Source organism: Equus caballus, chromosome 24, assembly GCF_041296265.1.
Source record: "Equus caballus isolate H_3958 breed thoroughbred chromosome 24, TB-T2T, whole genome shotgun sequence".
Taxonomy (NCBI): domain Eukaryota; kingdom Metazoa; phylum Chordata; class Mammalia; order Perissodactyla; family Equidae; genus Equus; species Equus caballus.
This window is the reverse complement of record NC_091707.1, coordinates 15,423,077-15,447,603: the sequence shown is the minus strand read 5'-3', so window position 1 is coordinate 15,447,603 and position 24,527 is coordinate 15,423,077. Positions and strand designations below refer to the sequence as shown.

The window sequence follows — 24,527 nt, the reverse complement described above, 5'->3', positions numbered from 1 at the left end:
GAACCTGGGAGCTCAGAGGGGTAAGTCCCTGAACTCCACAGCTGGAGGAAGGGAATTCAGCAGCCTGTCTCCGGAGGCTGAGTCTTCCATCCTTCTGTTCTGGCCCTTCTTCAGGAATACTGTCCCCTGTCGCTGAACTTTGTCAACTTAATGCGAGCTGGGTCCTTGAGGGCATTTGGAAAACAAGTTCCTTTAGAATCTGGTCCCCTAGGAGGATTAATTAAAAATACTTTCTCCCGCTCCGTTGTTATCTCAAAGCCTTTTCTCTGATGCCGCACTAGAGCTGCGATGGACCCATGCCAGTTGTCGCTCTCCACGTCCTTGGACCAGGTCTGAGAGAAAGGCTGTATGTTTAGAATAAATCTTTAAGCTTCTTTTGGCTCTTGCTCCCAACTTCACACTCCTGTCAATTGGCTTTGTACAATAATGAAAACAAATGCATTTAAGCAGATTTAATGGATGTACAGTAGTTAAAGTGAAGAGTATATCTTGCCTTGTTATCTAGTTATTCTATCACAAAATAAGAAGGTAAAAAAAAACAACAACAAACCAAACTGGTAGAACAGAAGTTGAGAGCCCAAATGCCAGTGAAAACACAGCACCTTTTTGAAAAAATGCTTCGATTTATTGTCGTGGCTGAGTCTTTCCTTTAGAAAGGCAAATGGCTAGTCCTGTGAGAGTCTCTTCAAACTGAAGACGCCTCCCTGCCTCCCTGGAAAGTGCCGACCAAGACGCTAGGGCTTTCTACGCTGATGAGGGCAATGAGAGACGGGAAGAGTCAGGGGCATATCTCTGAGCACCCCTTATACTGTGTGTCAGCTTACAAACGGTGGACGTTGCTGGGAAGGAGAAGTGGGGCTCACGTGGCTGTTCAGAAGGGGAGTCCAGGACTCCCTCCAGGACTGCGGGGGGACCGTGCCTAAGGTGAGGGCCAAGGCTGGTGAAGTGCTGGGCAGTGGGGAAATTGCACTATATGGTCAATCTCTCCCTGTCTCCCTCTCCTTGTCTCCCCAAGGAGTCCTGAGAAATTCTACTCGGGGGAAATAGAGTGAAGCGAGCCCTGCAGGACAGCCTTGAAAGCGAAAGGATGTACAGGATGGAGAGGGAGCTTAGATGGCCAGTTGTGGTTAGACAGCCAGGCCTTGTGTTGTACTATGCTGGACGTGTGTGCTCACACTGCAGGTCTTCTTCGGGAATGGCTGGCAGCACTTCCTCCAATTCTCCTATGCCAAGACTTCGGATTCCCTCAGCAGCCCCGAATCCAGCTCTAGGCACAACTGGCCTCTGTTGCCGAAACTTCTGCCCAGTTTTGTGCTCAGGCCTAGCGCTACTCTGGCTCTGGCCTCGGCTGCCTGGCCATCCTGCCCTTGGTTCGGGCATCCTGCTGCAGCACTTAGCTAAAAGGCCAGACGCCGGGTTTGTGGAGCTGAACCTGCAGCGGCCCTTGTCTGCTGCCTTGCAGATGTTTGCTTTCTTCCTGTTGGCATTGTTGTCTCCAGGCTGGCACTTGAAGGAGCCCAGCAGGCCATTACAGTCACACAGTCAAACAAAGATCTTTTAAGAGAACAATCCTCATTTGTTTCTCAGTTGGCACTTCTGGAGATTTAGCAGGATAATCTTGGATGTACGTCAGCAAGCATGAGCAAGAATCATCTTAATCCTTAACAAGGCAGACAAATGAATGGGGACCTCGTGAAAAACGTACAAGGGATTTCTCTTTCTCCTTTCTCCTCCTCAATTCTAGGTGTAGGGTGTTGGGGAGAGGATGTTTCCTTTTGATCCAGCTACCTACTGCAGAGATGGGGTTCAGCTTTGGAGATGTTCTGGCCAAGTGTATGTTTCCTCATTCCTGAAGAGAGCTTCTGCCCCAACCCCTCGTTATATGTAAATCTCTTGAGGTCTCACTGGGAAACAGAGCTTAGACTCTTCCAGCCCTTCTTTCAAAGTCCTGACTTGAGTTAGCCTCAAAGAGGTGACTCCTAGATTCCTGCCCCCATTTAGTTTTACAAAGGCAAACAAACTCCAAGTAGAAGACACTTCTGGCTCTTTCTTCAAAAAGGAGAGAGAAAGCAAGGGTGTTCACAAGTGTCCTCTCCATAGTTTCTTCCTCCTCTGCACCACCAGCTGTGTCAGACCTGTCTGTGGAGAGAGCAGTTGGGTGTGGGGGGAGGACCTGTCACCTCTTCCCCTCTAAGGCAAGGTTCTGCGGTGGCCACGCTGCTAACAGATCCCTCCGTGAGGAGGCTGGGTCTGAGGAGAGGAGTGTGTGGAGCCGGCATTTTCTTCTCAACAGAGCAAGAGTTGTGGGGAACCTTTCCTTCTCTTGTTTACTATGCGGTCCACTGTGCTGGTGGTTGTTATTGTTACACTCAGTTTTCCTAATTTTGTCCAAATGGAAAATTTCTAACTAATTTGCACTCTCTAGGAGTTTTTTTCTCCCCCTATTTATGTGAATTATTTTCCAAATAAAATGAAAAAATTTTTTGTTATGTTTACCTCTAATCAGTTATCTTTCGAAGACTTGCTTTTTTTCTTTTTTCAGAGAATTAAATGAACATTAAATCGGAACATTTACATGAATAGCAAAATCCATGGCATAACCATTTTTAATCCTTAGAGTTTGAGATCACCATAGGTTTCATTGTGGATTCTGCAGATGCCCAGCCTATGTACTCCTTCAGGGGGCAAATCTATGATATTGTCTATGGATGATATTAAGACCCCGGAGACAGAGTCTTCATTTCATAATTCTTTCTCTCCACTATTGTTGAGTGGAAAGTGGGAAACTCTATAAACTACATCTCCTTCTACCTTTCCCTCTGCCTCTTCTCAACTCCTGCTACAACTCCTCCCGCTCTTAATACTGGCTGAAAAAGTGAATAATCTCATAGATTTTTTCCAAAACTTAAATTTAATCATCAGTTATGACTTTGACACTTAGCAAACTTTTATTGTAATTGTTTCCCATTACCTATAATAACTTGTAATAACTTATATAATAACTTATGATTATAATAACGTATATGATTTTCACTTCATATTCTGTTACCTAACCGGAATCACATAGGATTTTAGAACTGGAAGGCCCCATAACATCTAGTCCTAGGATGTCAAAAACATTTCAACTTGTTTGCTAACTCTGTTCTGTTGGTCAGGACTGACTATCTAGAGTGCTGTCACTCTGACACCAGGTCTGGGCCTAGTGGGAAAGATCTCTATGATCAATTAAGAAAACAGTCGATAGGGGCTGGCCCCGTGGCCGAGTGGTTGAGTTCGCGCGCTCCGCTGCAGGCGGCCCAGTGTTTCGTCGGTTCGAATCCTGGGCGCGGACATGGCACTGCTCATCGGACCACGCTGGGGCGGCGTCCCACATGCCACAACTGGAAGAACCCACAACGAAGAATATACAACTATGTACCGGGGGGCTTTGGGGAGAAAAAGGAAATAATAAAAAATCTTTAAAAAAAAAAAAAAGAAAACAGTCGATAATGCCTAAAATACGTACATCAAGAAATATCAGCACAAACCTTTTATGCAGAAATATGGGGTTGAACTTCCATTTCCAGCCAAGATGTAATAACACGGATCAGATTTACCCTCCTGCTAAAACAAAAATATGGACACAATATATGAAAAAATATGTTTCGAAACATTGGGAATCAGGCAAAGAAGGACAGTGATCTCTGAGAAATGGGAATTAAATGAGATGAGCCCTGTGATTGTCCCACCGTACGGCCTTGAGAGAGACATGAGGTCATGGTGTGGGGAGGGGGACCCAGGTGGAGCCCTGTGGACTCCCAGAGTTGAGAAAATGTTCCTGGGGAGGGAGACTAGGGTATCTAGAGTTCTCGGGGCAGAGTCCAGAGGGAAGAAAGCTGCACAGAAAGAGAGCTTCAGAGGGAGCCTCTGGAGTCTTCAGCTGGATACTGATAAGCATTTGCATGTGAGAAAACTAAGGTTGGGGAAAGAACCGTTAGAAAGGACTAGAGGGAGCAATATTCAGAGCTTATGCAGGGCCAAAACCAGTTTCTGTTTCTGCTGCCAGAGTGGGGAACTTCATAATTCACAGGATATTAGATAGATGACTCACAAGGGTTTTGCCTTAGTAGTGGAGAAACAATTAGCCGTAGACCAAATATTGCTCCTAACAAAGCTTGAAAGCAAGATCTGAAAGGATTAAACTGTTTCCAAGTACCTTAACCATAGTCCAGAACAAAACCTAAGAATATTTATAGGAATATAAAAATATCCAGCATCCAACAAGGCAATATCCACAAAGTCTGGAGTCTATTCAGAAATTACCAGGCATGTAAAAAAGCAGGAAAATATGACCCATAATGAAGAGAAAAGTCAATAAAAACCAATCCAGAAATAACACAGATGATAGAATTAGTAGACAAGGATATTAAAATAGTTATTCTAACTGCACTCCTTTTTTTCAAGAAGCTAGAGGAAAAACTCAGCATGTTAGAGACATGTAAGATATAAAAGACCCAAACTGAATTTCCATAGATGAAAAGTATAATGTCTGAGATGAAAAATGCACTGGATAGGATTAACAGAAGATTAGACATTACAGAATAAAAGATTAGTGAACCTGAAGACGTAGAGATCAAATATCCAAAATGAAACACAGAGAGAAAAAAGACTGGGGAAAAAAAAAGACAGACTGCCTGCAGGTTGTGGAACACCCCAAGCAATCCCATATAAGGGTAATTGTAGTCTCTGAAGGTGGAGGAAGGAAAAATATATGGAGGCATAATGGCCAAAATTCTTCCAATTTGGATAAAACTATAAACTCACAGATCCAAGAAGCTCAACAAACCTCAAGCACAAAAAACATGAAAAAAATGATGCCAAGGCATAGCATAATCAAATTGTGTGAAACCTGTGATAAGGAGAAAATCTTAGAAATAAGGAGTAAAGTACCAGAAGAAACAATAAAATAGTTAAAAGCAGTTGCCAATGGAGCGTGTGATTGGGGGATAAGGAAAGAAAGAGTGGAGAGTGTTGATATTCTTCATTATAAAACTTCTAATACTATTAGCTTGGTTTTTAAAACATGTGCATATTATTTGAGAAAATAAGAATCAAGAACAACAAACAAGCAAGCAAAAAACTCCCTGGCATTGAAATTCTACCAACAGAGTCAAACTGAAAGACAGAAGATTTCCATCAGCTGTTTGGGGGGGAGCTGTGTGAATTTCTCGGTTTCACTTGTTGATGGATGTTCTAGCACTGTCACAACTCCTTTTCTCTTCTATTGCCGGTTTCCAGGAATCCGAGGGAGTGAAGAGATGGGGAAGGGGCCAAGTACGGCAGCAGTGGGGAGAATTTTGAGGTTCTATCCTGGTAACGATTTCAGGACCATTGTTTCTGAATAGAGATTACAGGAGTAGTAAACAATAGAGCTATCATCTTGATTTTCTTTGTATTTTTTGCCTGGATGGCATCAGTAGTCTCTACGTGCCCTCCTACAGTCCGTCCTCCAGACTGATTTTTCTGAAGTAAATTCGATCATGTCACTCACCTACTTAAGACCCACTGTCTTTGGGACAGGTCTGTGCTGGATGGTCAGCCTTGTTGCTCATCTCTCATTTCTTCCTACTGGACTCTTTGATCCAAACTTATTGAACTATTTTCAAACTCTGATTGGTCCCAGCCTCTTCAGAACTTGCTTTGCACGGGTTTTTCCCTCTTGATGGAGGATCCCCCCCCTTCCAATCCCTCTGCATTCATCTTCTTTGCCTGGTTAATGCAACTGCCTCTCGAGTACAGTGTGCTCCCCTAATAACTTGTCCTTACTCCATGCATAGCTCTTATGCTTATTGTAATTGTCGGTTTATATCAGTGTTTCTCACAGTGGAGTCCATTTAGAATCATCTAGGTATTTGGTAAACATGAAGCTTTTTAGGCTCTATCTACAAATAGGAATCTTTGGGTGGAGGTAGTATAGGAGTTGTCATCTTAACCTAGTGCCTTAGCTATTTTTTAAGCATAGTAAAATCCAAGGACAACTGGTTTATATGAAGTCGTGAACCTTGCCTTTTTCTGTTTTATCACCAGAGCCTGCCAGAGCGATAGCATACAGAGGGTTCCCAGGAAATTTGGAATGAATTAATGAGCAGGATATTGAAGGGATGGCAGGTCACGGAAAGGAGGAAGACCTTAGCAAGGTGTATGATGATGTACCTGGAGTCCGTGATGGGCAGCCGCAGGAAGTGAGGGCGGATCAGCTGATTTTACTTTGAGTGAAATAAACTCCTTAGGCCAGAGGGATGCACTACAGTAACAAGTTGAGGGGGGTATTTAAGAAACCTGTCCAGAGCAGCGCTTGGTGGGTCTGGGGTGAGAGAGTCTGAAAGCATGGAGGCCAGGACAGGGCAGAAATGCGGGCAGGAGGTGGTGTGCACTTCGTTTCTCGTGGGAACAGAGACTTTTCAAGGAACAAACTCCTACACATTGGTAGCTGATTTTATCTTGGGTATGAAGGCAGAAATGAAATCCAAAAGGGGTCCAAGATTTGACTACTTCGTATCCAAGAGAAGTAGCAAGATCCCTGATAGGACCATGGATGTTGGAAAGAGGAGCTGCGTGGAAGGGGTGACCAAGAATTCTGCTTTGGACATGTGGAGTTTGAGGAGCTGTGGGACACAGGTCTGAGTGAATCACTCACGGGACAAACACTTAGTGAGGGCCAAGTAAGTAGATCCTCCATCTCTGAGACACATATAGGCTGGTAAGGAAGAAAGAAGTGTAAGATGAAAAATTACAATAATTGAATAAATGTGTATAATATAGACAAAACAGTCTCGGGGAATAGAAGACGGGCCGACTAACAGAATACAGAAAGAACTTCCATCTGGGCCTTGAAGAGTGACTAGAACCTTACCTGAGGGAAAAGAGAAGGAATGGCATTTCAGGGACAGGGAACAGAATGAGTAAAGCAGGGAAGAGAGAACATGATGTGTTTGGGGCAAATATGTTCAGTACTGTTAGAGCACAGGCTGCGAGTGGATAGAGTGCTGGAGGATAAGATGAAGCCCTAGATGGAGGACAGGTAATGGGCAAACTTTTATGCCAAGCAAAGGAATTTGGATTTCTTTTTGTGGACAATAGAGAGTGGAAGTTTCTAAACTGTGTGGTATAATTAGGTTTGGTTTTTAGAAAAAGTTTTTTTTATTGAGTACATAAACTATTATGTACTCATTGTACATCATCGTGTACATCATTGTGAAATTTCAGTTGTACATTATTTCTTGTCTCTCACCACATAAGTGCTCCCCTTCTCCCCTTGTGCCCACCCCCAACCCCCTTCCCCTGGTAACCACTGAACTGTTTTCTTTGTCTGTGTGTTTGTTTGTGTTCCACATATGAGTGAAATCACATGGTGTTTGTCTTTCTCAGACTGGCTTAATTCGCTTAGCATAATTCCCTGCAGGTCTATCCATGTTGTTGCAAATGGGATGAATTTGTCTTTTTTTCTGGCTGAGTAGTAGTCCATTGTGTATATATACCACATCTTCTTTATCCAATCATCAGTTGATGGGTACTTGGACAGTTTCCATGTCTTGGCTCTTATGTATAGTGCTGCAATGAACATAGGGGTGCATATGTTATTTTGGAATGTTGATTTCAAGTTGTTTGGGTAGATACCCAGTAGTGGGATAGCTGGGTCATATGGATTTCTATTTTTAGTTTTTTGAGGACTCTCCATACTGTTTTCCATAGTGGCTGCACCAGTTTGCATTCCCACCTGCAGTGTATGAGGGTTCCCTTCTCTCCACACCCTCTCCAACATTTGTTATTTTTAGTCTTGATGATTATAGCCATTTGAACAGGTGTAAGGTGGTATCTTAGTGTAGTTTTGATTTGCATTTTCCTGACGATTAGTGATGTTGAACATCTTTCCATGTGATTATTGGCCATCTGTATATCTTCTTTGGAGAAATGTCTGTTCATAACTTCTGCCCATTTTTTAAAAAACTTTTTATTGAGATTATGATAGTTTACAACCTTGTGAAATTTCGGTTGTACTTTATTGTTTGTCAGTCGTGTTGTAGGCATACCACTTCACCCTTTGTGCCCACCCATCCCCCTTTCCCCTGGACTCCGCCCACTTTTTGATTGGGCTGTTTGTTTTTTTGTTCAGTTGTATGAGTTCCTTATATATTATGGAGATTAACCCCTTGTCAGATATATGACTTGCAAATACTTTCTCCCAATTGGTGGATTGTCTTTTTGTTTTGATCCTGGTTTCTTTTGCCTTGCAGAAGCTCTTTAGTCTGAAGTCCCACTTGTTTATTTTTTCTTTTGTTTCCCTTGTCTGTGAAGACATGGTATTCAAAAAGATCCTTTAAGTTTGATGTCAGAGTGTACTACCTATATTATCTTCCAGGAGTTCTATGGTTTCAGGGCTTATCTTCAAGTCTTTGATCCATTTTGAGTCTATTTTTGTGTATTGAATGAGATAATGGTCTACTTTCATTCTTTTCCGCGTGGCTGTCCAGTTTTCCCAGCACCGTTTATTGAAGAGGCTTTCCTTTCTCCATTGTATGTTCTTGGCTCCTTAGTCGAAGACTAGCCATCTGTAGATGTGTGGTTTTATTTTTGGGCTTTCAGTTCTGTTCCATTGATCTGTGTGCCTGTTTTTGTACCAGTACCATGCCATTTTGATCACTATGGTTTTGTAGTATATTTTGCAGTCAGGGATTGTGATGCTTCCAGCTTTGTTCTTTGTTCTCAGGATTGCTTCAGCAATTCAGGGTCTTTGCTTGCCCCATATGAATTTTAGGATTCTTTGTTCCATTTCCATGAAGAATGTCATTGGGATTCTGATTGGGATTGCATTGAATTTGTAGATTGCTTTGGGTAGTATGGACATTTTAACTACGTTTATTCTTCCGATCCATGTGCATGGAATCTCTTTATGTCATCATCTATTTCTTTCAATAATGTCTTATAGTTTTCATTGTATAAGTCCTTGACCTATTTGGTTAAATTTTTCCTCTTTATTCTTTTTGTTGCTGTTGTAAAACGAATTGTGTTCTTGAGTTCTCTTTCTGTAAGTTCATTGTTAGACTATAGAAATGCAACTGATTTTTGTAAGTTGATTTTGTACTCTGCAACTTTACTGTAGTTGTTATTTCTAATAGTTTTCCAATGGATTGTTTAGGGTTTTCTATGTATAAGATCATGTCGTCTGCAAACAGCAAGAGTTTCACTTCTTCACTTCCTATTTGGATTCCTTTTATTCCTTTCTCTTGCCTAATTGCTGTGGCCAAAACCTCCATACTATGTTTAATAAGAGTGGTGACAGTGGGCATCCTTGTCTTGTTCCTCTTCTCAGAGGGCTGGCACTCAGTTTTTGCCCATTGAGTATGATGTTGGCTGTGGGTTTGTCATATATGGCCTTTATTGTGCTGAGGTAATTTCCTTCTATCCCCATTTTGTTAAGAGTTTTTATCATAAAGTGGCTGTTGGATCTTGTCAAATGCTTTCTCTGCATCTATTAAGATCATCATATGGTTTTTATTCCTTGTTTTGTTAATGTGGCGTATCACGTTGATTGATTTGTGGATGTTGAACCATCCTTGTGTCCCTGGTATAAATCCCACTTGAGATCATGATGTATGATCTTTTTGATGTATTGCTGTATTTGGGTTGCCAATATTTTGTTAAGGACTTTTGCGTCTATGTTCATCAGCGATATTGGCCTGTAGTTCTTTTTTTATGCTGTCCTTGTCGGGCTTTGGTATCAGAGTGATGTTGGCCTTGTAGAATGTGTTAGGAAGGGTTCCATCTTCCCTAACTTTTTGGAATAGCTTTAGAATGATAAGTATTAAATCCTCTCTGAAAGTTTGGTAGAATTCTTCAGGGAAGCCATCTGGTCCTGGGCTTTTATTCTTTGGGATGATTATGATCACTGTTTCGATCTCCTTACTTGTGCTTGGTCTATTCAGATTATCTATTTCTTCTTGATTCAGCTTTGGGAGGTTCTAAGAGTCTAAGAATTTATCCATTTCCTTTAGATTGTCCATTTTGTTGGCATATAGCTTTCCATAGTATTCTCTTATCCTCTGTTGTATTTCTATGGTATCCATTGTTATTTCTCCTCTTTCATTTCTAATTTTATTTATCTCAGCTTTCTCTCTTTTTTTCTTTGTGAGTCTGGCTAGGGGTTTGTCAATTTTGTTTATATTCTTAAAGAACCAGCTCTTTGTTTTATTGATCCTTTCTAATGCCTTTTTTCTTTCAATAGCATTTATTTCTGCTCTGATTTTTATTATCTCTCTCCTTCTGCTGACTTTGAACTTTCTTTTTTTTCTAATTCAGTTAGGTGTAGTTTAAGATTGCTTATTTGGGATTTTTCTTGTTTGTTAAGGTGTGCCTGTATTGTGATGAATTTCCCTCTTAGTATGGATTTTGCTGCCTCCTGTATGAGTTGGTATGGTATGTTTTCATTTTCATTTGTCTACAGATATTTTTTGATTTCTCCTTTAATTTCTTCAATGATCCATTGCTTGTTCAATAGCATCTTGTTTAGTCTCCACATCTTTGTCCTTTTCTCAGCTTTTTTCTTGTAATTAATTCCTAGCTTCATAGCATTGTGATTGGAAAAGATGCTTGTTATTATTTCAATTTTCTCAAATTCATTGAGACTTGCCTTGTTTCCTAACATATGGTCTATCTTTGAGAATGTTCTGTGCACACTTGAGAAGAAGATATATTCTGCTGTTTTTGGGTGGGGTGTTCTATATATGTCTATTAAGTCCCTCTGGTTTATCCTTTCATTTCATTCCACTGCTCCTTGTTGATTTTCTGTCTGGATGATCTATCCATTGATGTGAGTGGAGTATTGAGGTCCCCTACTATTGTTGTGTTATTATTAATATCTTCTTTTAGGTTTGTTAATAGTTGCTTTATATACTTTGGTGCTCCTGTGTTGGGTGCATAGATATTTATGTGTCATGTCTTCTTGATGGAGTGTCTTTTTAATCATTATATACTGCCCCACTTTATCTCTCTTTACCTGTCTTATCTTGAAGTCTACTTTGACTGATATAAGTATTGCGACACCTGCTTTCTTTTGTTTGCCATTAGCTTGGAGTATCGTCTTCCATCCCTTCACTCTGAACCTGTGTTTGTCATTGGAGCTGAGATGTGTTTCCTGGAGTCAGTATATTGTTGCATCTTGTTCTTTAATCCATTTCACCACTCTGTGTCTTTTTATTGGAGAATTCAATCCATTTACGTTTAGGGTGATTATCGATGTATGAGGGCTTAAAGCTACCACATTTTATCACTCATTTTCCAGTTCTCCTGCATTTCGTTGGTTTCTCGTCCTGTGTATTTTTGTCCACCAATTGGGTTATGTAGTTTTTAATGTTGTGTTTCTTTGTTTTCTCCTTATTTATTATTTGTGTCTCTGTTCTGCTTTTTTGTTTAGTGGCTACCATGAGGTTCATATTCAAAATCTTGTAGATAAGATAGTCCATTTTCTGATGGCCTCTTATTTCCGTAGACTAAACTGATTCAGTCCCTTTCCTCTTCACCCCCTAAGTTGTTTTTCTTACATCTCCTTCCATCTTGTGTTGTGAGTTTGTGATTAAAATGGCAAGATCGTCTTTGTTTTTGGTGTTTTCCTTCCCTTTAACTTCAATGCTATTCTTGAGTATTTGCTAACCTGCTCTGATGTACAGCTACAATTTTCTGATTTGTCTACCTATTTATCTCCTTACTGCATGCTTTGTAACCCTTTTCTCCCCCTTTTATTTTCAGGTATGAGGGCCTTCTTGAGGATTTCTTGTGGGGGTGTGGGGTCTCATGGCTATGAACTCCCTTAGCTTTTGTTTATCTGGGAAAGTTTTTATTTCTTCATCATATCTGAAGGATATCTTCACTGGGTAGAGTATTCTTGGCTGAAAGTTTTTGTCCTTCAAAGATTTGAATATGTCATTCTAGTCTCTCCTAGCTTGTAAGTTTTCTGCAGAGAAATCCACTAAAAGCCTGATAGGGGTTCCTTTGTAGGTTATTTTCTTTTGCCTTGCTGCCCTTAGTATTTTTTCTTTGTCATTCACTTTTGCCAGTTTCACTACTATATACCTTGCAGTAGGTCTTTTTACACTGACATATTTAGGAGATCTGATAGCTTCTTCCACATGGATTTCCATTTTCTTCTCTAGGTTTGGGAAGTTCTCTGCTATTATTTCTTTGAACAAGCTTTCTGTCCATTCTCCTGCTCTTCTCCCTCTGGAATATCTGTAATTCTTATGTTGCATTTTACAATTGAGTCAGTTATTTCTCGGAGACTTTCTTCATTTCTTTTTAGTCTTAGTTCTCTCTCCTCCTCTGTCTGGAGCATTTCAACATGTCTATCCTTGATTATGCTGATTTGCTCCTCTATCGTGTCCACTCAAGTGTTCAGGGAATCCATATTTTGTTTTATCTCTTTCTTTGTGTCTTTCATCTCCAATATTTCTGATTGATTCTTCTTTATAGTTTCAATCTCTTTTGTGAAGTAGCTCCTGAACTCATTGTATTATTTCTTTACATTCTCTTTAGCTTGTTTTTTGATGATAACTATTTTGAATTCTCTGTCACTTAGATTACACATATCTGTGTCCTCAGGACTGACTTCTGAGTACTTGTCATTTTCTCTCTGGTCTGGAGATTTAACATAATTTTTGATACTGCTAAAGGGTGTGGCTCTGTTTTTGCACATCATGGTATTATTTGGTCACAGTTACTACCTATTGGCACTGGGTGGGGGTCAAGAGCTGCATAGTCTGAGCCCTCTGCATTCCACCGAGTTCACAGGTACTGAAGCTGGCACTGGGTGGGTGGGGGGAGGGGCACTTTCTTCTGTGTGCTCTCAGGGTTTGCTCGCTCTGCTCTCCCTATCTGCTCTACTGGGGTGTTGGCTAGATCAGGTCACCCCTGTGTTACCTTTCACCTGGGTAGGGGCCTTCCCCTAGGCTGCGAGAGCCCTCAGAGATCTTTGATGTTCCCGCAAATGAATGTCCCCTCCCCCATTCCTTCCCTCTTGGAGGCCGCCCTTGGTCCCTGATCCCAGTCTTTTGGGGAGGGATTGAAGTTTTCTCTTGCCCCATCCCACTTCCTCTGAGGGGGCTCCAGCCTCTCTGCCCTCCATCGTATGGCTGTGTGGGTCTCTCACACGTCTTTTGTGTTGTATTTGGATGTCCTCTGTTGGAGTATGAATGTCTTTTTCACTGTATGGTGGAGGGGAGAGGTTACTGGGAGAGCTCACTCCGCCATGATGCTGACGTCACTCCTCAGTTTGATTTTTAAAGGAAGATAGATTGGTCTAGTAGCAGAATGGATGCTAAATTGAATGTGGGCTGGCTGGTGGCTGGAATAAAGGGTTGGGAGTTATTGCAATAGTCTAAGAGAATGATAGTCATCTCTGGCCAAGCCAGTGATGTTGAGACATGGAGGCTGCACTTGGTGAACAGGTGGATGGGGCTGGGCCATGGGGACAGGAGCCAAAGATAACTCCCGGGTTTCTCGCTCTGGACCCTAGGTTAACACATTTTTCTGTGATAGATAAATAGATAAAGAGAAGCATGTTTACTATTTTGCAACGGGAATAATGAGTTCTGTTTTGGACGTCATTATGGACGTTCCCCAAAATTCACTTGTTGAAGTCCTAACCCCTATAACTTCAGAATGTGACCCTATTTGGAGACAGGACCTTTAAAGAAGTGATTATGTTAAAATTAGGACCCCATTAGGTTGGGGCCCTACTTCAATATGTCTGGTGTCCTTATAAGAGGAAGAGATATTAGGGATGTGCATGCACAGTGGAAAGGCCATGTGAGGGTGCAGCAAAGGGGCAGCCGCCTGCAAGTCCCTGAGAGAGGCCTCAGGAGAAACCACACGTGCCGACAACCTTGATCTTGGCCTTTCAGCCTCCAACACTGTGAGAAAGTTCATGTCTGTTGTTTATGCCCCCAGGTCTGTGACATTCCATTACGGTGGTCCTAGGAGACCAGTGAAGACATGCGGAGTCTGAAGCACCTTGGATCCCTAGGTGGAGAGGTTGCATTGGCTGTTGCAAACAGGGGACTGGGGCTCAAAAGAAAACTTTGGGCTGGAAATCAAGATTTGAAAGTCATCGGCAGATGATGAAAACATACTAGTTTACTCTCATGAAATCTGACTGGGAGAGGAGTTGTCAGGTAGGGAAGCTTGAGGAGGAGGCATTTGACAAAGGGACCCAAGATACAGAAGCGAGTAGAGGTAGTGATGGCAGCCACTGGAGAAGGCAGGAGAGGGTGAAGGATTGGCTCTGGTGAAGAGATTGGGAAGAACTAAGATGAGGGTAGGGCCTGCTATGTGTAATTTCAGATGTAAGGGTAGGAAAGCTCAAGAGAGGTCAGGTTTAGGTGACATTGACTAAAGACAGCTGATTTAGGGGGATGGAAACAAATGCTTCTGTTGAACCTGAAACCATAGAGAGTTTGATTTTCTATCTGTCCTTTCTAGCCATTGAGCTATGCCCTAATAGAATTAGCATTCCTACAGCATTTATCAAGTTGATTATTTAAAAAATTACGTCTGAGTGCATAAATACAACTTAAAATATGTGTATAAATGTGAGGATATTACACATATATTTTTCTTGGTATTTTCCTTCTTTACTATTTCTTTTCCTTTTTTATCCATACCTCTGTTTACCCACAATCATCAACCCTTGCCCTCTAACCCACAATGATAACTTGGCTTATAATCTTTGATATTTTTTTCTTCATCCTTTTACAATCAAATGAAAACACATGTATACACAAGAAAACATATATGTATCTATTCCTATGTAGTTTTTAGCCACTTAAAAATAAAACTACCAATACATTATATCCAATTTTCTGTGTCTGGCTTCTCTCAGAATATCTTTTAGAAATCCCTCTAAGTCATGTGGTACATGTTTAATTTATGATGTCCATGTACCATAATTTAGTTTACCCTTATTGATGGGAATTCATTTGATTTGCTTGTTTGTTTTATTCATTTCAAAGAAATACTACTATAATCATCCTCATGTATTCCTTTTGTATTGGTGCTTTTGACAGAGTCCAAGGAATGGAATTACTGAGCCAATTGAGTATATGTCTATTTAGTTTGAATAGATTTTGCCACACTGCTTTGCTACAAGAGCCATAACCTTTCCAACAGCAAAGTGTGAGCACTGTCTTTTCTTCATTAACTTTAGGTATGATATGTTATTCCTCTTTTAAAGTTTTTCTGCTCTGAGAGGTGTAAATGATGCCCCATTGCTACTTTAATTGCATTTCCCTGAACTGCTGTTGAGTGTGAGAGTTTTATTACATTTATTGACCATTTAGATTTGCTTTTCTGTGACTCTTGTCTATTGTAAGGCTGTGGTATCTTTTGCCATGCAGAATGTAGGGCTATTTTTTCTTTTATAGCATCATGGTTTCCAGTGTCAGTTAAGGCCTCCCTAACCCTAGGTTGTACATGGGGTGTCTTGGATATTATTGAAAATTTTTATTTTTTTCCATTTCAGTCTTCAATACATTTGGAATTTTCTTTTGTGTATGGAGTAACATAGGAGTCCAATGTATTTTTCCTTCCAGATAGCTAGCCAGTTATACCAGCACTGTTGTCAAAATAATTCATCTATGCCCACTGAGTTGAAATACTACTGTCATATATTAAATCCTCAGATGCTTAAAGGTTTATTTCTGTATCTCAATTCAAATCTGTTTATCTATCCTTATGCCCATACTATGCTGACTTGATTATAATGACTTTATATTAAGTTCTAATATCCAGGGAGTCATGTGATCCCTTTTCATACTTTTCTTTTTTGTCTTGAGGAAGATTAGCCCTGAGCTAACATCTGTTGCTAATCCTCCTCTTTTTTTGCTAAGGAAGACTGGCCCTGAACTCACATCCATGCCCATCTTCCTCTACTTTATATATGGGATGCCTGCCACAGCAGGGCTTGCCAAGCGGTGCCATGTCCACACCCGGGATCTGGACCGGTGAACCCTGGGCCACCAAAGTAGAACGTGTGAACTTAACTGCTGCGCCACGGGGCCAGCCCCCATACTTTTCTTGATTATTCTTGGGCATCTATCCTTCTACTTATTCTTTTTTAAAAAGACATCTTTATCGAGATGTAATTCAAATGCCATACAATTCACCCCCCTGCCCCCAAATTGGGGCTGAATGGACAAAGAGACCTCCCACCTCTTGGTGACTCTCTCCCAGAACATAACCAGCAGCAGGTAGCTGGGCAAAGGATGAGAAGTGTTGATGACCTGCACCTCGAGGGAAGATATCCTTGTGACGGGAGGGAGGGAGGGAGGGAGCTCGTGATCTTGGCTGTGCCCGTCTGGAGCGCAGTTTCTGTTTTTGGAGCTTGGAGGGGAGGTAGGGAGCAGTTTTGGTTCGAATACCACAGACACTCTTAATTCTTGCCAAATTTTAACAGATTTTCTTAAGTAGATGTTTCTTCTTTTGCTATGTGCCCTTAGGCCCATTTCCAGAAACTTTAAATTTTTTTACACAATTTTCACCAGTTTTTCTGGGGAGCAGGTTCACGGTACTCCACACACCTTGACACTCCAGAAGTTGCTCTTCCATTTATTCTTAAAGATAATTTTATCCAATTAAAATAAAAAACCTGTTAGAATTTTAATTTGAATTAAATTACATATCAATTTGGGGAGAAGTCAGACTTTTGTGATGGTAAGTCTTTGCACCTAAAAGCATCCTTTGTTCTCACAAGGGCACAGAGCCTCTGTCAGTTACACACAGAAGCTTCCCAGCTTTACACATGAGAGTCCTGAGGCATTCTTTATAACTTATTCTTTAGTCATTTAAAATTTTGTCACTGTTGTGAATGGAATATTTTTCTCCATACGCTTTTCTGGGGATTTATTGCTAGTTATAAATAAAAGCTATTGATTTTAAATGTTTATCCTATATTTAACCACCCTATAAAATCTCTTATTAATTCCTCTAGTTTTGTTTAAGCTAGAATCTTTTAGCAAAAGAGCGATATTTAAATGCAATTCAATTTTAAATCTGTAAATGTGGGGAAAAAAAGTGCCCAAAATCTATCAAGTAGAATTAAAAAAGGTTTCTAAACTTCTTTGAGGTTTATGTTTAAGTACCAGTTAAAATTTCAGATATTAATTAAAAGAGGCACCCAAGTGACAGAAGAAGCTGGTGGGACTTTTTTGACCATACCATAATTTTTTCCTTTTATTACAAAGAACTTCTCCAGTGAGGTTTCTTAAGTTTTGCTTTAGAAAGACCCTTTCGCCTACAGCCAATGGTGAATATTTCACATAGGGATGGAAGAGCCCTGATGACCGAAATAAAGTGGACCATGAGCTAGAGGGTTGAGGTTTTGATCAGTTTACACACTGTCAGCAATTTTCTTTAATGAATTTCTGGAGAAGTGAAACTTCCTTGCATTGATTTGAATGAAAATATGAAGCTTAGATTGCAGTGATTTACTAGGTCATTCTCCCTGCCCTGGAGACAGTCAAGATGCGTTAGACAAATAGATCATCCTCCAAACGGTGGGACTAGAGGCTGCTCCGCTGCTGTCCCTTCTCTCTCTCTCCCTGTCTTCTTTCTCTAGTTCTCTCCTCTCACCTGCCCCACAGTGCGCCTCCCTCAGGCAGGCGTGGGTCAGGCCAGCAAATCTGCAGTGGGAGCAGATGCATAACTGTGGAACAGTGCAGCTTTCACTTTCTAGAGGCGTCCCCGATGATTGACAGGAACCCCCTCAGTTACCTTTGGCATGGGGTGGAGAAAACGCAACCTTGAGGGAGAAGAGGGAACCACCTCACCATGAACACTAAACTCCCTAGAAACTTGACTTTCCCTCTACTCCTTTCTCTTTTCCAGTTGTCTTCTATAGACCGGGAAGGAAGGGGGTGGGGTTTGGGCTTTCATTTCTCAACCCCCAAACCTCCTGGTAAACCTGCGAGGAAGGCACCTGGCCCTGTTGTGGGTAGTTTTCTTTAGTCTGTGGGTTTCTTTAGTTTGAGGGGTATCTGTGGACTTAAATGGAGATTCCAGGGCAAAGGAAAGTTCTGTGCAGCCTACCCAACATCAGCAGGGAGTCCTCTGAAAGATTCATGGGACAGGTGAATCTTACATTACGGTTTACTGCTCTTCCTGGTTCGTATTCAGTATAAAAGTTACTGGGAAAGTGGCAGTTTAATCAGGATCACTCATTTCTCACAAACTAGGACCAAAATTTGCATAATGATAGCAATAACACAAAAACACAGTATTATTTGTGACCCATGTTTCTAATGTACAAAGTGCCTTCAAGTATGTGCTCTCATTGGATTCTCTCACATCAAGTCTACGATTAAGACTGGGAAAGGTATGATTATTATAAATTTTTACAGATATAAAACCATGGCTCAGGCAAGTTGAGTGACTTGTCTAAGATCTTGGAGCTAGTATGAGGTGGAGTAGGACCAGAAGTCATTTCTTCTGACTTCTAGTCTAAGGTTCTTTCCACACTCAAAATCCCAACTCAAAGGCCACTCCTAACAGCATCCTAGATTTTCTTTAACAGCATCTTCAGACATTAGCTGACTTAGTGAAGACCCTCTGTGGGAATTAGGTTTTTTCACTGACAGGATTGACCCCTTCTAGTCCTTGTCTTCATGTAATATCTTGTGTTGGATATCTTTCAGTGGTCCCTCTAAATTCACTTACTGCCATTCTCTACTCTATCCTGTGTCATGGGAAGCTAACTTTTACAAACTGAATCAATGAATTCGCTTGCCCTCTGACTTGTTCTTGGGTTCCTCCAAAGGGGAGCACTTGCGAGAGATCAGAGGATGGGAGTAGAATGAGGTCGGGTATTTATCCTAGCCTCCCCTGAAGCTAGGAAGGTCAATTTGCCTGAATTCTGGCCAATGGAAAGAGGGTTGAAGTTAGATACTCTACTTCCAGGATACTCACCCTAAATCTTCCCCCGTGTACCAACTGGATGTTGATAATCAGAGCCACTTCAGAAACTGGGGGTCAAAGATAGTAAAGCCTTGCCCATCAGGGTCCCTGAAGGATTGTGTGGAGCATAACCCCCATCCCCTGCCCTGCCAGTTAGATCTTATGTGAGTGAGAAATACATTTCTATTGAATTAGCCACTAAGGTTTGCAGTCAGCTGTTTAGCAGTTAGTGTTATCCTTACTACCACACTGCATCTGGTTTGCTTTGAGTGGGTTACATCCATCGCCCTTAAAAAACAACCATTCCCTTTAAAATATTGAAATTCACAGTTCATACAGCAATGGCTCCACATCAGTGGTAGCTTTCACACTTCCGATTGTTGATTCATGACCCTCTAATAGATGGTGACTGATGGTTTTAAAATATTCCTCCCTGTGTATTTCACATCCACATGTGTAAGTACAGCCCTGCCCACTGTCCACTTGAGGACAGCAACTAGAAAACCGTTAGCGTGACTTACAGCATGATTTGATGAACTGTTGGTTCAAAACTGCCACCAAGTTTATCGGAATAAATCGATTATGCCATCTAGCTTGTCCTTCCTGCTTTTTATAATATTCATAACCCTTCTTGGAGAACTATGGGGACTGGGACATACCTCTTAACCTGTGACCTTGTGAGGGCTGAATCATGGGTCCTTTTCCTTGCTTTGTTAGTTTTTTTCTTCCTTCTTTTTAGTCCACCAGGTTCAGTTAATTTCTGGCATTAAAAGTACCTACACCATTTTAACTAACCCCTTATCTAAATGAGGTAAAATATTTAAAGCACTCAGTAGAGATCCTGGCACGCAGTAAGTACTTGTTATTTATCTGTGTGTTTCTCTATCTATCTATGTAGCTATTTATCCACCTATCCATCCACATTTTGAGACAGAATCAGAGTCCTATTCTCTTCTATCCCATGGACTGCTGATTCTCAAGGGAAGAACTATATCCAAGCTCCACAAGGTATTCAGTGGGTGGGTGGAGTGAAATGTGGGATCTTGGCTATTTCAGTTGCTTCCCAGCCAACCTCATTGTACTAGTTTTCTACTGCTGTGTAACAAGTTACTGCAAACTTTAGCAACTTCAAACACTACCCACTTATTATCCCATAGTTGGTGCAGATCAGAAGTCTGGGCATGGCTTAGCTGGGTTCTCTGCTCAGGGTCTCACAAGACTGAAATCAGAATGTCAACCGGGCTGTGTTCTTATCTTGAGTCTCAACTGGGGAAGAATCTGCTTCTAAGCTCATTCATTTTGATGCAGGATTCATTTCATTGCAGCTGTATGAGTGAGGCCCCTGTTTTCTTGCTAGCTGTTGGCCAGGGACCATTCTCAGCTCTTAGAGACTGCCCTCAGGTCCTTGCCACATGACACTCTTGCAAGTCCTCTCACAACATGGCAGCTTACTTCTTCCAAGCAGGAAACAGAATCTCTCTTGCTTGGATTCTCTGACTCTAGACTCTCTTTTATTTACTTATTTATTTATTTATTTGGTGAGGAAGATTGGCCCTGAGCTAACATCTGTTGCCAATCTTCCTCTTTTTGCTTGAGGAAGATTGTCGCTGAGCTAACGTCTGTGCCAGTCTTCCTCTATTTTTTGTATGTGGGATGCTGCCACAGCCTGGCTTGATGAGTGGTGTTTAGGTCCACGCCTGGGATCCGAACCGGTGAACCCTGGGCTGCCAAAGTAGAGCATGTGAACTTAACCACTACACCACTGGGCGGGCCCCTTGTCTCTTTTAAAGGGCTCACCTGATTAGGTTAGGTTCACTCCAGATGATCTCCTTTTATTAACTTAATTCAGTTGATATGGGACCTTAATTACACCTGCAAAGATCCCTTCCCCTTTGCCTCATGGCATAATATAATCATGGAAGTGATATCTTGTCACCTTTGCCATATTCTATTGATTAGAAGCAAATCACAAGTTCCGTATACACTCCGAGGAGGGAATTATACAAGGTTGTGAGTCATTGGGGATCATCTTAGAATTCTGCCTCCCATCCTCGTTCAGATTGGTTTGTGCAGTGCTCACCTCCTTGCCCTCGTTGACCACTTGGACAGCAGAGCTTCATGAGATGGATGAATGAGAGGATGATGGATTCTAAGCTCTTCAAAAAGAGAAGCCACACAGCAATGTGGTAAATGTTACAAAGCAGCCTCATGGTATTTTGCCTGTACTAAACTACTGAATAGAGTGAGAAGATATGCACTTCTCTCTAGGTAGTGAGATAGCTGTTGCTGCCTACTGGTAATAATAAGTAAGACGAGATCTTGAGATACAGTATTAGAGATCAAAAATCTTCATCCAGTTCAAATAAATAATTCTCATTGACCTGCTTACTACTTTTGAAAGCTTTTCAGGAATCTTGGGGAAAATTCTTAATTTTAAAAGACGTCATTTTCCAAATGTAGGCTATCTGAATTTCTGCTCTAGTTCACAAGGTTCTTTTAAGTTTTCTCTAGGTCCACATTGAGAGGAGCCCTTTGCTAAGTACCATGAAGCGTGTGCTCATGTGTATGCATGGAAAGAGTGGGGCTGAGAGGGGAGAGAGGGCTTGCTTTTCTCAGCAATAGATTCTGTTGTCTGTTACTTCAAGCTTTCAAGGGAGAGGACCCTGAACAGAGAGAAAGAAACATGTAAAGCGATTGCTTGAAATGAAGTATAGATTTGTCAGGCTTGAACTGCTAGATTATTTAAAGTACAACTCCAAAAAAATACCGAGGACTTGATTTTTCCCTCTACTCCCTACCTCTAGCTATTTCTTTATACAAGAACTTCTGGGGTTTTATATTCCACGATTGCCTCCAGATGGTCTGAAGTGTTCTCTCTCAGCCATTTCCTAGTGGCATTTCTTTTCTTACCTGGGGAGAGGTACCACAGAGATCAATGCCAGAGGGCACTACTGAAAACATTGACCCAGAAGACACACTCCAGGCCACTGGAAGCATCTGCTTCACAAATGTCAGGCTAGGGGACATCACCAGATGTTAGTGTTGAAATACCGTTTAGCAGACAAACATTAACTTCAGGGGCCAAAGGTCACCTAAACAAAGAGCCAGATTCTCAATGAAGCTCAAAGTGAAGGTACAAAAACTAGATTCACATGACCATGACTCTTTCTGTGTTCTAGCTCACAACTCATTAGACTTTCCAGAACTGTAGAAACTTTCTGCATTGTCTTCCAAGGCTTGGCTTCCGAGTCCCATCTGGCATAATACTGGCTGGGAGGAGAGCACCTCGGAGGCAGGAGAAGTTAAGGTAGGCACGAATTTAATGTGTAGGTATGAAAATAATTTCTTTTTCATGTGGGATCTGGGGGATGCATGATACATAATTTAAAAACCGCTGCACTAGAGGATTTTTAGGGGGTCTCACCAATGCTGTAGGATTAAGCAAGGTCGTTCCTTTTCTTTGTGCTGAGGAGGATACCCAAATAGCCTTTCCGCGAGTGAAAGGATGAGCTTTCCTTTGCCCTTTTTGTTCACTGCTCTTGTCCATACTCTCAGTTCTATCCAGTGTGGAGGCCGGGGAATGCTGAACAGGCAGGCGGGCTCCTTTGTATTCTGCCCCAGTCGCACATTCTCTCATGCTTGTGCATTGGCGACAACGCTCGCAAATGATAACACCACGTACTAGTTATCTGGTTAGGTTTAGATTGAGGATGGGAGCTGGGTCAAGATGGAGGGTAAGGATGGAAAGAGAAGAACGAAAAAGGGATTGGCTTCTTACTTCAACTACAAACATTCAGACACTGAGAGACCAACAGGATGCTGGCTTGCCTATGAAACACCTTGACCACCAAGCTGGGGATTTGGAGGGTTTTATTCATTACATCCCCAAACTTTATGACACCAGGAATAGTGAAGATCAATCAAACTATCCCAGCTTAAGTATTCTGCTCTGTATCTCGGTAACACTCTCTCAAAAAACAATTTTTGATGTAGAGCAGATTTGTAGAGAATTATAAAAAAAAAGTTACTCACCCGTTAAACATTTTTCACAGACCTGAAAGGAGTATGAGGCGGTAAAATCAATAAAATTGGCATTCTTCTTCTTTACTCATCTGGCACACATTGTTACTTGGCCCAGGTGAGACTTGTAAGAGTGATGACATATATTTGAAATGTTTTTCATTTCAATAGAATGTCTTTTTGAAGAATCTTGGACTTTCAATCTTTTTTTTCTTACTTGAGGGAAAGCCGAAGCATTTAACAGTTGCTTAACTTTCCAGGCACATAGTGACTAGCCAGCAGAAGAGCTGAGATCAAGAATCCTCAAGTTTTGACTGACTGACTTTGTCAGAAGAAAGAAATTGCAGTTGGGCTGCTCTGTTCTGGGCCTTTGAGGATGAAGTTCATTGAGCATCGATGACTCCAGTCAACTCTAGGATGACGAGTGGGTGCTGGGAAAGGATCAAGAGCTGTTTACCATGGAGGATGCAGAGCTGGCATCTGTGGACTCTATCAGGCACGCAGGGCCTGCATAGTCACTACTTCAGAGCACAGAACTACCTCTCCAAAAATGAACGAGTTGTTCTCTGGGAGGCTCAATTCTCTGCTTTAAGCCAGAGAGGGGATTTCCCTGGACAGCATCCATTCATCCTGGTTCTGGTAAAGAGTACTCTGATTTCCGTGGGGAGCTGCCCCTCTTCAACTGTCAGACTGTATCACTTGGGTAGAACTGAGTCCATTCCATGCTGCAGGGTTGGCCGCCCAGGAAGTTACATCCTTCTGGCCACAGTGACTGGCTTGGAGTTGGGCATGTGACCCAATCAGAGTGAAGGAAACTCAGTTCCTGGAAATAGTTGGAAAAAGAGAAACTCTTTCTGTAGAGGGTTGTTGAGAGGATAGAAAAATGACCTGGAACTCCTGGCATCTGTCTTGCCACTGTATTGGGGGATCCTGCCAGAGAATGGAACCAGCATAGCAGAAGGCTGAGTCAGGACACAGAGAGGCAGCTTCAGGAAGCATTGCCTGAGTGCCTGGATCCAGCCACGGCTGAGGCCAGAATGTCCTTAGACTTTTGTTTTAATGAGCCAATAAACTCCTCGTTTATTAAGGTAGTTTGAGTTGTTGTCACTTACTTGCAACAAAGAGAGACTTGAATAAAACATGTCCAAGCAGGCAGGAGAAATGAGATGTTTTTTTACTCTTTCCCATGTTTTCAGACATGTAAATCTATTTTATTTTATTTTTTCAAAAGATCTTATTTTTCCTTTTTCTTCCCAAAGCCCCCTGGTACATAGTTGTGTATTTTAGTTGTGGGTCCTTCTAGTTGTGGCATTAGGATGCAGCCTCAGCACGGCCTGATGAGCGGTCCCATGTCTGGGCCCAGGATCCGAACCGGCAAAACCCTGGGCTGGCGAAGCAGAATGCATGAACTTAACCACTCAGCCACGGGGCCGGCCCCTCTATTTTATTTTTAAGGAAACCCTTTATCTCTCTTAGTAAAGCCAAACCCAGATTCTCTAAAATTATCATTGGCGGAAGGTCTTCACCCTGGG

General features: G+C 41.7%; 1 long non-coding RNA gene across 1 annotated transcript; it reads left to right on the top strand.

Moving 5' to 3' along the window:
* Window positions 1–19,592: 19,592 nt before the first annotated feature.
* On the top strand, window positions 19,593–24,084 carry LOC138920580 (uncharacterized). The gene is made up of 3 exons (XR_011431997.1): window positions 19,593–21,161; window positions 22,155–22,282; window positions 23,256–24,084. It is a non-coding gene; the product is annotated as an uncharacterized lncRNA (long non-coding RNA).
* The last annotated feature ends 443 nt before the right edge of the window (window positions 24,085–24,527 follow it).